Below are 13,722 nucleotides of genomic sequence, written 5' to 3' on the forward strand. Positions count from 1 at the left end.
TAGTCAAACAGCCCTTTGGTTGTAATGTGTGATCCGGTTAATCTTGGAAGTGAATCAATATCCTACAGTGATCCATTGGAGGAGAGAAGCACACTGGCCTGATGAAAGCCATCAGGAGCCCTGCCTTTTCTATTGTGGCCTTGATGGATTGGCACTTCCAAACACTCATCATCCATCACACCAGCCCAATTCTATTTTTTCTAGCTCGACAGAACACACTGTGTTCTCTGGAGCCACAAAGAGAAGAAAATATTCCCTCCAACACTCCTGCATGATGAATTTTTCTACCTCTACATTAAGTTCTGCTCACAGGGCATGTCTTTTTGGCTTTTTGAGTGTCCCGACTATGACAGGAGAACTGGTAGAAGACCAATAATGCTGCTACTATCACCAACCCATATTGCCTGACATTTTTCACCTCTCTTCTTATAAAGAGCTCCCAGCTCCAAGAAGAGAAAAAAAAGAGGAAAGGAAAACCCACACAATATCAATAAAGTTTACCCTTGAGATTAAGTTGCATTCTCAGATAGTGTTTTCACAACATAATTTTTTATGCATTCTGCTTAGATTTTAAGATATTTGGGCAGAAATCAAAATTTCCCTCCAGTTTTTATTCTGCAGTAAGTGCTAGGTTTCTGCCTCACGCACACATACTCACACAGATATTAACATATGTGGAAAGTGACTTCTATGATAGAGTTAATTTCCCATTTACTATGAGCAAGGAGTTTTTTCTAAAATATGATCAACTTGGCGGTGCTAGTGTATAAGTTTAATAATATTTTTGGTAACTAGAAAGGAGGAAATAACCCATGAGTCATGAAAAACCTGAAAAGACTATTCTGATGTTTGTTTATCTTGAACTAAATTTGCAGGGAAATAAAATCACTCTAGCAGCTAAAACTGCACACTCACATTCTTTTGTATGAATTAATTATACTTAACTGCTCTGTAATGTCCTGATTAATTATTTCCTGTTCCAGTCAGTTCATTGTGCATTTTGATACAAAACCTGCATGATGATGAGGATCTTGGATCTATTTCTCATCTTGCATACGGCCCCCATAGAGCTGATCTGAATGACTAGCTTCAAAGAAAGCCAACATCTTCATCAGCACCCCAGGAGAGCTGTGTTGGACACAGGCGGTGACAATGGAACTGTATTTTTGGCCCAGGGCATGGAATCACCACTTATGCATGAGGAGCAATGAGCTGGGGCATTTAACACTGCACAGCTTGTGAGAAATGTAACTCTCCACGCTGCACAAATTCTGATGACTTGTCTCCCACCAACAGACTCTCATGTGTATGGAGTGATGGGGCTCTCAAGAGCAAGGTGAACATGGCTAGGTAAGTCCTGAAGACAGGAGAAGCCAACTGTATCCATTTCCAATTGTTGAGATGCGGGTAAAACAACACAAATTCATTATCTGGCAGTTCCGTAGGTCAGAAGTCCTAAAATCAAGACATCAGAAGGGCTGTGTCTCTTCTGAAGGCTCTAGAGGAATATCTGTATCCTTGCCTTTTCCAGTTTCTAGAGGCTGCCATGTTCCTTGGCTCATGGCCCTTTCTTCCATCTTCAGAGCCAGCAGAATAGCATCTTCAAACCTCTGACCTCGACATTCACCCTCACATCTCATTCTTTCATTCATCTAACTCCTCTCCCTTATAAGGACCCTTGAGATTACATTGGGTCCATATAATCCACAATCATCTCCCCATCTCAAGACTTGATTAATCTAATGACATCCGCAAGGTCCTTTTGCCATATAAGGTTCGTATTAGCATGTGGAGGTCTTTGGGGGGCTGTTACTCTGCCACCACATTGAGTATCCAGATTGAGGAGGGACCAGTGTAGATCAGGCCAGAGCCTAGGCACCCTGCCCCCACAGTAGTAGGGTAGTGTTTAGTCAGGCCTTCACAGCACCAGCAGAGCGGGGCAGGAAGTCTGTAGGTGTGAGTTCTAATCCTAGCAAAATGACTTACACAATGGCCAAAGCTACCCTGCATTTTACCTGGTTACAGGCTGATTTGCATTCAGCGTTCTCTAAAACCATAAAGCTGTTACTGACAATCCATGATACCAAATTAGCTTGTAAGTGTGGGTAGGACTGAGGACAGCAGGAAGGTGCCACCAAGAACCTGAACAATGAGTTGCCCCTGTTAATTTTAAATTCTTAAAATCAACACAAACATTGATTTTATACAGTTGTGTGAGGTCAATAGGCTAATCCCAGGCTCCAGTTAGCATCCACACATTGAAAAGAAGAGTGTTAACGAGGGTTCTTGGACTCTCAGTGCACTAATTGACATGAAGCCAAAAGAGTTTTCTCAGACAAGACTTCATTGGAGTTTATGTCTGGACATAAGGGTGGCAGCACAGGAGAGAGAGAATTCTCTGGCTCTCCAAAAAGAGATGCTTGGGCTTTTTTATTAGGCAAAACACAGGAAATGACATCAGGAGTAGAGTATGCAGGCTGGACTTGGAAGGGCAAAGCACTGAAGGGTAGGGTATGCAGGTCACCATATTTGGTTTCAATGGTTATCTTGAGTAACGGGCCACCCAATGGTCTGGCCAGCAGCAACAAGGCTGTAAATAAGTTGTTCAGCATTCCTTTCTGAGGTGAAACATTACACAACCTTGGTTTGTGTATCTGGATTTCCTAAGGCCAGTTCCCAGACATCTTTAAGTAAAAGGCAGTGAGGTAGTGGTGTAGGGCTTGTGGTCAGTGGGAATGCATGCAAGAATGCTCTAGTGGAAGTGTCCTGAAGCTGTTAGACTAGGTAGGTAGGCAGACAGGAGCAGGGCAGGAGAGGCCCCCACCGCAAGGAATGTTGGGTGATCATCAGGTGATGGTCAGGTAGTTGGTGACAAGGAAAGACAGTCTCCCTATAGAAAATGCCTGATGCTCACGATCAGCAGCTTCCTGCTAAGATCTCATGAGCTGGGCAAGTGGGCTCAAGCATGTGCACTAAGAGGCAAAATGGCAGAATTTAACTGGTCTATGACCTTCCTCTAGGAATGCTCAGCTGCTAAGGGAAAAGCACCTCAAGTGGGCGTGTCAGTAAACACACTGCATGTGCGGCCCCTCCTAAGTGCTGGCAGGCCTCTGCATAGTCAGACAGCCCATCCCGAGGGAAAAATCAAGGGAAGAGAAATGAAAACCCTGGAACCATGTCAATGTATGAAACCCCAAGTCAAGGGCCAAACAGGGAACTTGGATCTCTCAAGTTACCCACTTGGCCCCCTTCCAAATGTACTTTACTTCCTTTGGTTCCTGCTCTTAAACTCTTTAATAAACTTTCACTCCTACTCTAAAACTTGCCTCGGTCTCTGCCTCTGCCTTAAACCTACTTCTGCCCCTTGGCCAAATTCCTTCCTCTGAGGAGGCAAGGATCGAGTTTGCTGCAGAGCAGTCGGATTCACCACCGGTAACAAGGCCAAGTCTTGTTCCTACTCTGTCTCAAGAGTATGAGAATCAGGAGACTAAATGAGCTTTGGCACAGAGGGGCACAAAGAGGTTCCTGTGAGCAGAGACCCCACATTGCCCCTTTCCCCTGACAAGCCCCCTGAGCCTGTCCCCAGCAGGCGGCGGATGCATCAGGCACAGAACCTTAGGTTTGTAAATCTTCAGGTCGTGTAATAACTGCTCTTTCCTCTGATTTCAGGCTCACCACGAAACCCTGGGATAATTGGGCTTCCCAGGGAGCCCCTCACACAGGGAGAGGATGGGCTGTCAATCTCTGGTCTACTTGACAGATAGACTCTGTTTCTCATGGAAAATTAACAAGCCAGCATGCTGGTTTGCATATATTCATGTCTTGGGAGTTTAGTTAGTATGAGTCAGCACCTCAAAGCTGTCAATCTCTGGTCTGCATGACAGATATACTCTAATTTCTCATGAAAATTAACAAACAGCTATGCGGATTTATATTTATTAATGCCTTATGAGTTTAGTTAGCACGAGTTGGTATCAACTCTGATCAGCTTAGAGGTCCCTGTAAGACTTGAGCTGCAATGAGTTCCCCAAGATTCTCCTCTGGTCAAAAAGTCCAACCCTGCCCCATGCCCCACCTTATTTCCCAGCCCTTATCCTAGGCCATTTTCTTGCACATCTCCAGGGGCCCATTGACAGACTGTGATGTATGAGGTGCCCCCTGGAGTTGTGCCATCCTGCAGCCCTGCCCTGAATAACTCCATAGGGCTCCACTTAAATTCTGCTTCCTTAGCAGGCACCTGCAGAGTGAAGAGCCCCCCCACTCCAGAGTTATTTGGCTTCCTTGTGTTATGCTCTAAGAATCCTGCACTTTCCTTTCTTGCACTTTTCACCCTTGTTTGCCATCTATCTGCCCCACCTTGAAGGGGGCCAGGTTGGTTTTACTGACTCTTAGATGCCCCGTGATTATCATAGTACCTGAGACAAAGTAAGAAGTACTCAATAAATATCTGCTGAACAAATAGATAAATGGACGCTGCCCTGACCTCCCCTTGTGCCTCTTTTTCAACCACTAGAGAGTGGAGAATGGATGCTAACACAACAAAAGATTCAGGAGCCACTATTATAAATTAAGGAAAAGGTCACATTCAAGATAAGACAGAGAATGCCTTCGTGGAGTTAACAGGAGGCTGTCTTCCCAGGAGCAATGGAGAGACAGCCCATCAGGACAGACTGTGACAGGACACTGCTGTGGCAGTGGCAGGGCAGCAATGAGCTGTCTCTAACAAACAGCTGGACATTTCTATTTGAATGTCCTGACATTACCACAACTCAACACGTTCAAGTTCGACTCCCAAATGTCCCGATTTCTAGGTGTCCCTCAGCCTCCTAACTCACGAGTTGAGATTTCTCTCTCTTTAAAGAGACCAATTAATAAATCAACAACTCACATAGGTTTCTAGCCTTATCATTACCTTACTCCAAGTCCCACCCTGTCATACACCTGGGCAACTGTCACAGTATCCTGAGTTGGCTTCTCGTTCCTGGTCTCACCCTTTCTTCGTGCCTTAAATACTTTTTTGAAGAAACAAATACCACTTTAATAACCTCGACTCCTATTTCTCCTCCTGTCTGGAAACTCTTTCAATGGCTCTATGACTCCACATTTGCAGCAGACTGGCCTCTAAGCCCTGCGCATCTGTGGTTTTTTCCATCCTTATCTCCTACTGTTTCATATCCTAACCCTGCCCCTCTGTTCCCAAACCAGTTCTGCCTCCTCCTCTAGAGCAGATGAATTCTAGTCCTTTTCCTCTAGATACCCCTCCCCCTCCTGTCCCCATATGTTTGTTCAGGCTGGATGGACTGGCTTTCCTTGTCTTTCTTCCCTGTTGAAGCCTGATCTAACTCTATGACTCAGCTTAAGACCCAAGGCTTTCGTGAAATTTTTCCTTGATTGTTTCCATTCACACAGAGAGACTTGCAGAGAAGTACCCGGTGTTGAAAACATGTAGACCTCAGGGTGCAGCCTCCCTTTACCGCTCAGGAAATTGAGTCTGACAAAGCCTAGCCATGCTCCCTTTCTGAAGCCACCACTTTTCTTTACCATTCATTATGACAAGTAATCATCATCTTTCTTAAGAGGAAGGTTGGCCCCAGGAAGATGAGGAAATCCATTAGGCTTCTTCTATAGCAACCTCAGCATCTCATTCAGGGAGAGGCTTAAAAGACTCTCCATAAATTAACACTGAAGGATACTCAGAGAGAAAGTGAGCTGTGCCAGTATAGGGAAAGTAAAGTAAAAGACAAAGAGCTTGGCCATGGGTATTTCCAATCATTGCCAGGTGACAAGGTAGCCTAATTCTCAGTGACCCATCCCAATATTCAAGCCAATATTCAGGTCACCTGGTCTAACACAGCTCTGCTATGAAGAGGATCCCACAAATGTGTTGGAGATTGTAGTGGATTGGATAGTGCCCCCCAAAAAAGATAGATCCACCTCCTAACCCCCAGAACCTGTCGTGGTGACCTTATTTGGAAAAAGGGTCCTGTCAGATATAATTAAGGATCTGGAGTTGAGATCATCATCAGGGTGGGCCCTAAATCCAGTGACACATGTCTTTATAAGAAACAAGAAAAAAAAAAGACACAGAGAAGGCAAGAAGGTCATGTGGAGACAGAGATTGGAGTTGTAGAGCCATAAACCAAGGGCCTGGAGCCACCGAAGCTGGGAGAGGCAAGGGAAGATGCTCCCTTAGAGCCTGTAAAGGAAGCGCAGCCCTGCTGAACCCTGATTTCCAACTTCTGGCCTCCAGAACTGTGCAGAATACGTTATGGTTGTTTTAATTTGTTATGGAAGCCCTAGGAAGCTAATACAGACAGCAAGTACCTCCTTGATGCCACACCTGAAAAGTGCATCTGCCTCTGCCACACTTTCCTCAGAAATACCCGTGGACCCTTCAAGCATAAACAGGGCATCGTTACTTGACATGAGGGGTGTTCCTCATGTTAATTTCTCATGAAAATTAACAAACAGCTATGCAGATTTATATTTATTAATGCCTTATGAGTTTAGTTAACATGAACCTTTAGAGGCATTTAGAAGTTAGCATGAGCTGGGAGACACACCTGTCTAATCGGTGCTCAGGTAGTGGGAGGAAGGGCAGTCATGGAGACAAGGAAAGGGAACCTGTTCAAGGAGACCAAGAACTGAGTCTTGAAGAATGAGAAGACATCATCTGGGGGAGGAAGCTGGACGAGGCATCAGGCAGGGAGAACAGCACAGCAGTCCACTGTTCACAGGGAATCAGTGTGAGGCAAGAGTGAGGAAGGCTGGAAGCTGAGAAAAGGGCCAGGTGTTGGAGGGCTTTGCAGGCTATATTAGGAAGCACACACTTTTCTCTTAGAGATTATTATCAGCTGAGGCAGCGTAGGGCATGTTTGGAAATTTGTGTGTCGGCATTTAGTGGCCTTGCAGCCAGGCAAGCTTACTGTCTTTCAGTGTGATGGACAGTCCAGCACAAGCAAGATGTTCTTGTCCCTCCCCAAATTATAAAAGAGCTCCATTCCCTTGAGAAAAACTGCTGGGTGATGATTGGAACCACCGAAGGGGTTTAAAGAAAGAAGTGACAAGATAGGAATTGCGAACAGATCATTCGGGTGCAATGGGAGTGTGAGATTGGAGAGACAAAAGTGAAGGCTTGAGAAAAATTAGGAAGCCACAGTTCAAGTACTTTCAAGGGTAATGGAGATAATACAGTCTCAGCCAGGGCAGGGGAAGGAGGTATGGCAAGAGAGGAAAGAGTGTTGAAAGGAAGGGGCTGAGAAGTTTAGGGGCTGGGAGGTGAGAGATGTTTAGGTAAAAACAGCAGGATTTTGTATTTGAATAAGGAGTCAAGAGTGCATCTCGGATTGCTAGTTGGGAGGTTTCATTAACAGATATTAAGAATAAAAAGAGAGTAACCAGATCATAATTTATTTGAGACATGTTATTGAAGTGCCTGTGGAGATAGCTAAGCAGAAATGCCCTTTAGGCAATTGGAACCTCATAACATTTGAAGGATGTGAACATTGTAATCTCTAAGGAGGGTATTTTCAAACAGGCTAGCAGAAGGTGGAGGTCCCCATAAGTGGACAATTTGGAGCCTATAAAATTACTAATCTCACACTAAATGGATCGGGTGCTTATAATTTAGTGCCATTTCAGAAGGAGTTAGTTCCTTTAAATAAAGGGCAAAAGAAACTCTTGACCTTCAAATGAAGGGCTTTGTTTGCACTCAGATTAGTTAACAAAGGAAGACAATTGCTTGGGTGTTCAGCGGTCATGCCACCTTCATAATGAAGACCTAGATTGTTTCTTGTGAAACAAATAATTGGAAAAAAACAAAGCATTACATCAGTGTAGACAAGTAAGACTAAAACAAATGTTGACTCTTGCCCTTTGAAAGAGGACCCTAGACTAAGGAAGATGGTATTTCATTTTCTTTATTATGCTACATGGAACACTTAATATTTCTATCAGCTTATGTTTGACTATAGAAATCACTTCACTACTTGGCTTCAAGTTAGTGTAGAGGAAATTCCCAGTACTATTCTTTTTTTTTTTTTTTTTAAAGCTCCTTCTAGTCCATGAGGGTTCCCAAAAGGTTTAGGAGCTCATTCTCACTTCTTAATTTCATAGCTATATATAAAATCCATGAAGGCAGGGACCAGATCTGTCCAGTTCACCATCAAATCCCCACAGTTGGCACACTGCCACACACATAGTGGGCACCTAGGCATCTGGTAAATGTTTGATTTTTTAAACAACGACAACCAAAGCTTAGGCAACTAATTACAGCAGTAATTCTTAAATCACCTTTTGATGAAGTCTGCTGAGGGGAAAAACAGGTGGTGATGAGAAAGAATGACTGGTAATATTGATCTATTCTGGGGAGAGGAAGACTTAGTTGAGAGTCATTTGAGTTGAGGCCTGATGCCTAAGATGGGAAGTTTTTATGACAGGAAGAAGGAGGAAGCGAGGCAATGGATGATTAAATGCCATGATGGGTGATACAAATGAGTGATGGAAGCAGGAGATTTGGGGAGAGACAGAGGTGAGGCTGTCAGCCTCCATTTCCTGAGCTACAAAGGGGGGCTGTGCCCTGAGGTCTCAGTGCTTTCAACACCCCGTCCTGCCCCATGAGTCTTTGTATGTGGGTTGAAACAATCAAGGAAAGTTTCATGAAAGTCTTGGGACTTAAATTGAGCTGTGAAGACAGACCACGCTTAAAAAGGGGGCTGAGAGAAGGGAGGACACACTAGGTGATAGATGAACCCTGAGCAGAATCCCAGGAGCAGAAACGAGCATCGACCTTCTGGATGGAAAAAGGTAAGATTTGCCCTTTCAAGAGCAGTGGGAGAAATGAGTAAAGGAAGAGAGAATGGCTTATGGTAGAAAATGCTAGGTCTAATCACTTATTGAGTTAGGAACTGATTATCTCATTTAACCTCACAAAACTCTGTGAAATCAGGACCGTACTCTTAATATCCTAATTTTATATTGCATAAATGAGAACATTGAGGCACAGAAATGTGAAGGAACATGCCCAAGACACAGCACAATCAAGTGGTGGGGCAGGAATGTGGTGGCATGGGCTGTCCGACCTCCTGGCCAGCACGGGAGGAGAGGGTATGGCCTCAAGGGTGGGGATAACCAGTGAGCTGCTTTTCTTATTTCTCATTTCTGTTCTGCCTGATGCCTCCTAGCATGATTTAGCCATGTCCTATCTCCCCAATAAGGGTATAAGCCCTGTGAGTGCAGGAAGAAAGACTACAGTGTTTACAGTGTTTCTTTTCTTTTTCTTTTCCTTCCTTCCTTTTTTTTTTTTTTTTTTTTTTTTGACTGGGTCTCTCTCTGTCACCCAGGCTGGTGGAGTGCAGTGCTGAGATCATATCTCATTGCAGCCTCTTACTCCCAGACTCAAGCGATCCTCCCACCTCAGCCTCCTGAGTAGTTAGAACTATAGGAGTGAGCCACCATGCCCGGCTAATTGTTTTTTTGTGTTTTTTTCCTATATTTTGTAGAGATGGGGTCTCACTCTGTTATCTCTTGTCTGTTGTCTAGTGAGCAATACTGTTGAACTCCTGGCCTCAAGTGATCCTCCCTCCTCAGCCTCCCAAAGCACTAAGATTGTTATCAAGGGCAGGCTTGGCTGCTCGCCGCTTGCAGCTTTGCAAGCAAATGACAAGGATGAGATTCAATAAAAAGAAAGCTACTTTATTCCAGAGCTTAGCAGTGGGGAGGTGACCAGACTCACCTCTAAAGGAACCACTTCAGATTTCTGGGCAGAAAGCAGGGTCTTAAGAAGGGACATTTTGGTATGCAGGGCATGCAGGAAGGGCATGGAGGTGTGGCGCCTAGAAGATTTGCTCTGAGGACTTATCTTGAGCGATAGGCCATCTGGTGGTCTGGCTGGCACCATTGTGGGCATGACCAGGTTGTAAATTAATCATTGTCTTGAGGCAGTCTCCTGGTGGAGAATTTTGAATGTACCTTGTTTGTCTTAAGATTTGGTCCCTGGAACTTCTAAGCAAACATATAATTAGGTAAGCTAGCAGTCCTTGCAGGGGAGTACCTGGTGGAAAGAAAGGAAGGTAGAGATTACATTTGCATTACTAAAAGCTTAATACAAAGAGCTGCAGAAGGAAAAGAAAATAAGAAACCTTCAAAATAGGGTACTCAGTTTTAGGATTACAGGCCTGAGCCACCACACCCAGCCCCCAGGTTTTTCTCGTTCTTTATAGCTCTAAAGCCTGGAAGAGGACTCATTCCTACATTTTTCACTGGAGAAGAGGCTCCTACAATTGTGCCTGCCCTACCCAGGACCTCCATCTTCCCAGGTGCCTTGCCAGTCTGGCCAGGAGTGGACACCTTAGTCAAGGTCAGTCTGTGACCTTGAGATTAAATATTGCTAGAGCTCTTGCCAACAAAAATGATCTCCACTAGATTAGAGTGTCTATTTCAATGTATCAGACCCTCTTTTATGTGGAGTCTGAAAATGAGATATTCAGAGACAATCATCAGTCAATAGCAAGGTCAGAGGCCAGGTGACATACAGAAAGAAGGCAGTGAGCAGAAACTATAAAGCAGAAAAAAGCAGAGTAAAGTCAACAAACAGTGAAACAAGAAGTTGAAACAGGGAGTGGCTGAGTTACTACAGAAAATTATGGCCAGGTGTGGTGGCTCACACCTATAATCCCAGCCCTTTGGAAGGATTACTTGAGGTCAGGAGTTCGAGACCAGCCTGGCCAACATGGTGAAACCTCGTCTCTACTAAAAATACAAAAATTAGCTGAGCATGGCTGCGTGTGCCTGTAATCCCAGATACTCAGGAAGCTGAGGCAGGAGAATCACTTGAACCTGGGAGCCAGAGGTTGTAGTGAGCCGAGATCGCGCCATTGCCCTCTAGCCTGGGTGACAGAATGAGACTCAGTCTGAAAAAAAAAGAAAGAAAGAAAATTCTAGGACAGAGAAAAGATGACTCCTAGAAGGACTGGCTTCATGGGCATGTGACCTGTGCTGAGAAATGCCGCCACTTGCTGTGGCTGGCTTGAAATTCTCAGGGGTCTGCATTTTCATTTTGTACTGAGTCCTGCAAATTATGATGATGGTGGTGACCACAGTGACAAAAATGATTGCTATTTTTGAAAAGGAGTCAGGCACTTAGGCAGCCTTGAGATTGGGAGATACTAATACTGTTCTTTCCATTTCTCTTGCCCTCAGCTCTCCAGACCTACCAATCATGCCCCATGCAGGATTCTGTGAACTGTCTCCAGATCACTTCCATTTAAAACCTTCAGTGACTCCCAATGCCCTGTGTGATTTTGAACTTGACCCTCTGCAATTCACCTGTCCTCATCTCAGAAGTAGGCCAAGGATAAGCTTGGAACCATTCCACTGGAGCAGCTTCTCTGAGAAACACCAAATGTAACCTGGCATCAAATTGTTAGCAGAGAAATATCTCCTCTCAGAGATTTCTGCATGTTTTTGGAAAGCTTAAGATACTTGGGGATGGGTGAGGGGATGAGACACCCAAGGGGTATGCTGGAGGAACAATAGATGGTGGCTGGAGTGAGGCGTGAGGTAGGTTGAGAGGGACAACTTGGAGGTGGTAGACCCTGTTTCCCATAGACCTTCTGTTTTGCCGAGTTGGCCATGATGTTTGAGGTTGGAGCTAAATTAGAACAGTGGCACAAATGAGTGCAGCCTGTCTGCTGCCCTTTCCCCAGGCAGAGCTCAGCCTCTCATTTAAGCAAATGTTGGATAAATATTTAAAGAACAAAGTTTTAAAGGGTGCCAAATCATCAGACAACGTGTTTCTGTCTAGCCTTGCTCACTCCTTCTTCCTTCTCTGTCTGTCTTTCCTTTCACACCCATATTCCTTTGTCCTCCCATTCCATCTGCCCTGCCCCTTCCCACAGTGGCCAAGAACACAGGCTGAGTCAGATGCCCACATTGGATTCTCAGCTTCACCATTTAATAAGTAAGAGTCCCTGGAAATGGTGTTTTTTGTTTGTTAGGTTGTTCTGAAGTTTTGTGGGCTTTTTCTGCACTTTTAAAATTAATCTCTGTGTCTGGTTTCTCATCTGGAAGTTGGGATAACAGTAGTGCCATACCAACTACAGAGCTGATAGGATTAAATGAGATCATTTATTACCTGGCACCATAATTGCATAAAACATTTTTATTATTAACATTGTGTCTGACACTTGGAATTATTTTAATCCACTCAACCCAATAAGCACTTAATAGATGTTCTTTGCATTGAATTGAATGCTAAATCCCATTGCTAATCTCCTATCACCTCATCCTCACCTTTCTCTAACCTCACTCTCCCCCTTGCTAGAACTTCTCATCTGAAGTCAAGATAAGAATGAAAAGAACAATCCAAATTCTCCATTCCCAGATCCCATCAAATATTTTGAATTGCAAACGGAAGCAGAATGTTTTCTGATGGAATACTCTGCTATATTTTCCTGAAAGACTATTTTAAAATATTCATCTACCCTAATTAGTAAAAGAGGGTCGATTTGCAAAGCAGGTGAACGATATTTTGAGGCTCACTCTTGAACAGTAGCAGAGTGTCAGTTCGTGGGAATTTATTGTATGGAGTTCCTAGGGCCTTGGGGTCATGATGTTGGCATTTAAACCTTAGCAAGAATAGCGCTGAAAGCAAAGCTGACATATATAGGAATGAGTGGGCCCCGGTGCTGCCTTTTTGTTCTTTCAAAAAGATCATAGCATATTAATGGGAACGACTTCTGATTCTTCCTCGGCGGCTGCCACAGCACTCTGAACACACCATCCTTCAGTTCTCTGCATGGTCTATTTGGTTATGATGGAATGAATTTTAACAGGGTCCTTCCTCCTTCCTCTCCCCTTCCCTCCTTCCCTCCTTTACTCTTTCTCTCCCTTTCTTTCTTCATTTCTGTTTTCCTTTATTAATTCACTCAAGGATATTTAAGGCTATCTACCACAGGCCAGGCAGTAAACCATACTGAGTTGGTACTTACTCTTGTGACTCTTACAATCTAGCTAGGAACACAGACATTGAGTGTTAGTAAATTAGAAGTTGCCATGGGAGTAAGAAGAGATAAGACCGAACCCATTTCTGCAGAATGAGAGAAGGTGCCCTGGAAGAAATAATTATCCCTGGAGATACGAAAAATGAGCAGATCAGCTGGGAGAAACAGGCTAGGAAGAGGGAGCGTGGGGGCCAGCAGGGGCCGTGGGAGAAGGGTATGGGAGCTCTTTTGCACTCAAGCAGCACGTGCTCCTGGCCTCAACCTGCAGCTGCTCTGAGGGATGCCTGTAGCCCTGGGCACTTCCAGAAGATCTCTTCTACTACATCTGTGCTAGGGGTGGCTTTGCTTAGAGATGAAATCAGCTGCCACATCCTGCTGTGAGTTGAGGGGATTTTGTGCCACACTCTGGTCTTGGTCATCTGTGATCACTTCCAGTTTGCACACGTGGAGGTCTAGTCTCTGAGAAGCAGAGCAACTTGCCCCAGACTCAACACTCTGAGAGGCAGAGCTGGAATTAGAACCCAGGATTGTCTGTCCCTGAAACGTGTGCTTTTTCCTCAAGACTAAGGTAACTCCTAGAGGTTTTCTTAGGTGAAACTTCCTGTCTGAAAATACCATCTTTACACAGATGACTGCAACCCATCCACCACAGAAAGGTTAGGTCTTAGAAAATAACATAGTTCAGGAATACCGTTTGACCCAGCAATCCCATTACTGGGTA

The 13,722-nt window shown here is 44.4% G+C and overlaps 1 long non-coding RNA gene across 1 annotated transcript; it reads left to right on the forward strand.

Annotated features, from left to right (window-relative positions):
- Positions 1-983: 983 nt before the first annotated feature.
- On the forward strand, positions 984-12,984 carry LOC141409738 (uncharacterized). Its single transcript, XR_012431724.1, has 3 exons — positions 984-1,350; positions 10,221-10,357; positions 11,200-12,984. It is a non-coding gene; the product is annotated as an uncharacterized lncRNA (long non-coding RNA).
- Positions 12,985-13,722: the final 738 nt, after the last annotated feature.

Source organism: Macaca fascicularis, chromosome 2, assembly GCF_037993035.2.
Source record: "Macaca fascicularis isolate 582-1 chromosome 2, T2T-MFA8v1.1".
In the NCBI taxonomy this organism is placed as follows: domain Eukaryota; kingdom Metazoa; phylum Chordata; class Mammalia; order Primates; family Cercopithecidae; genus Macaca; species Macaca fascicularis.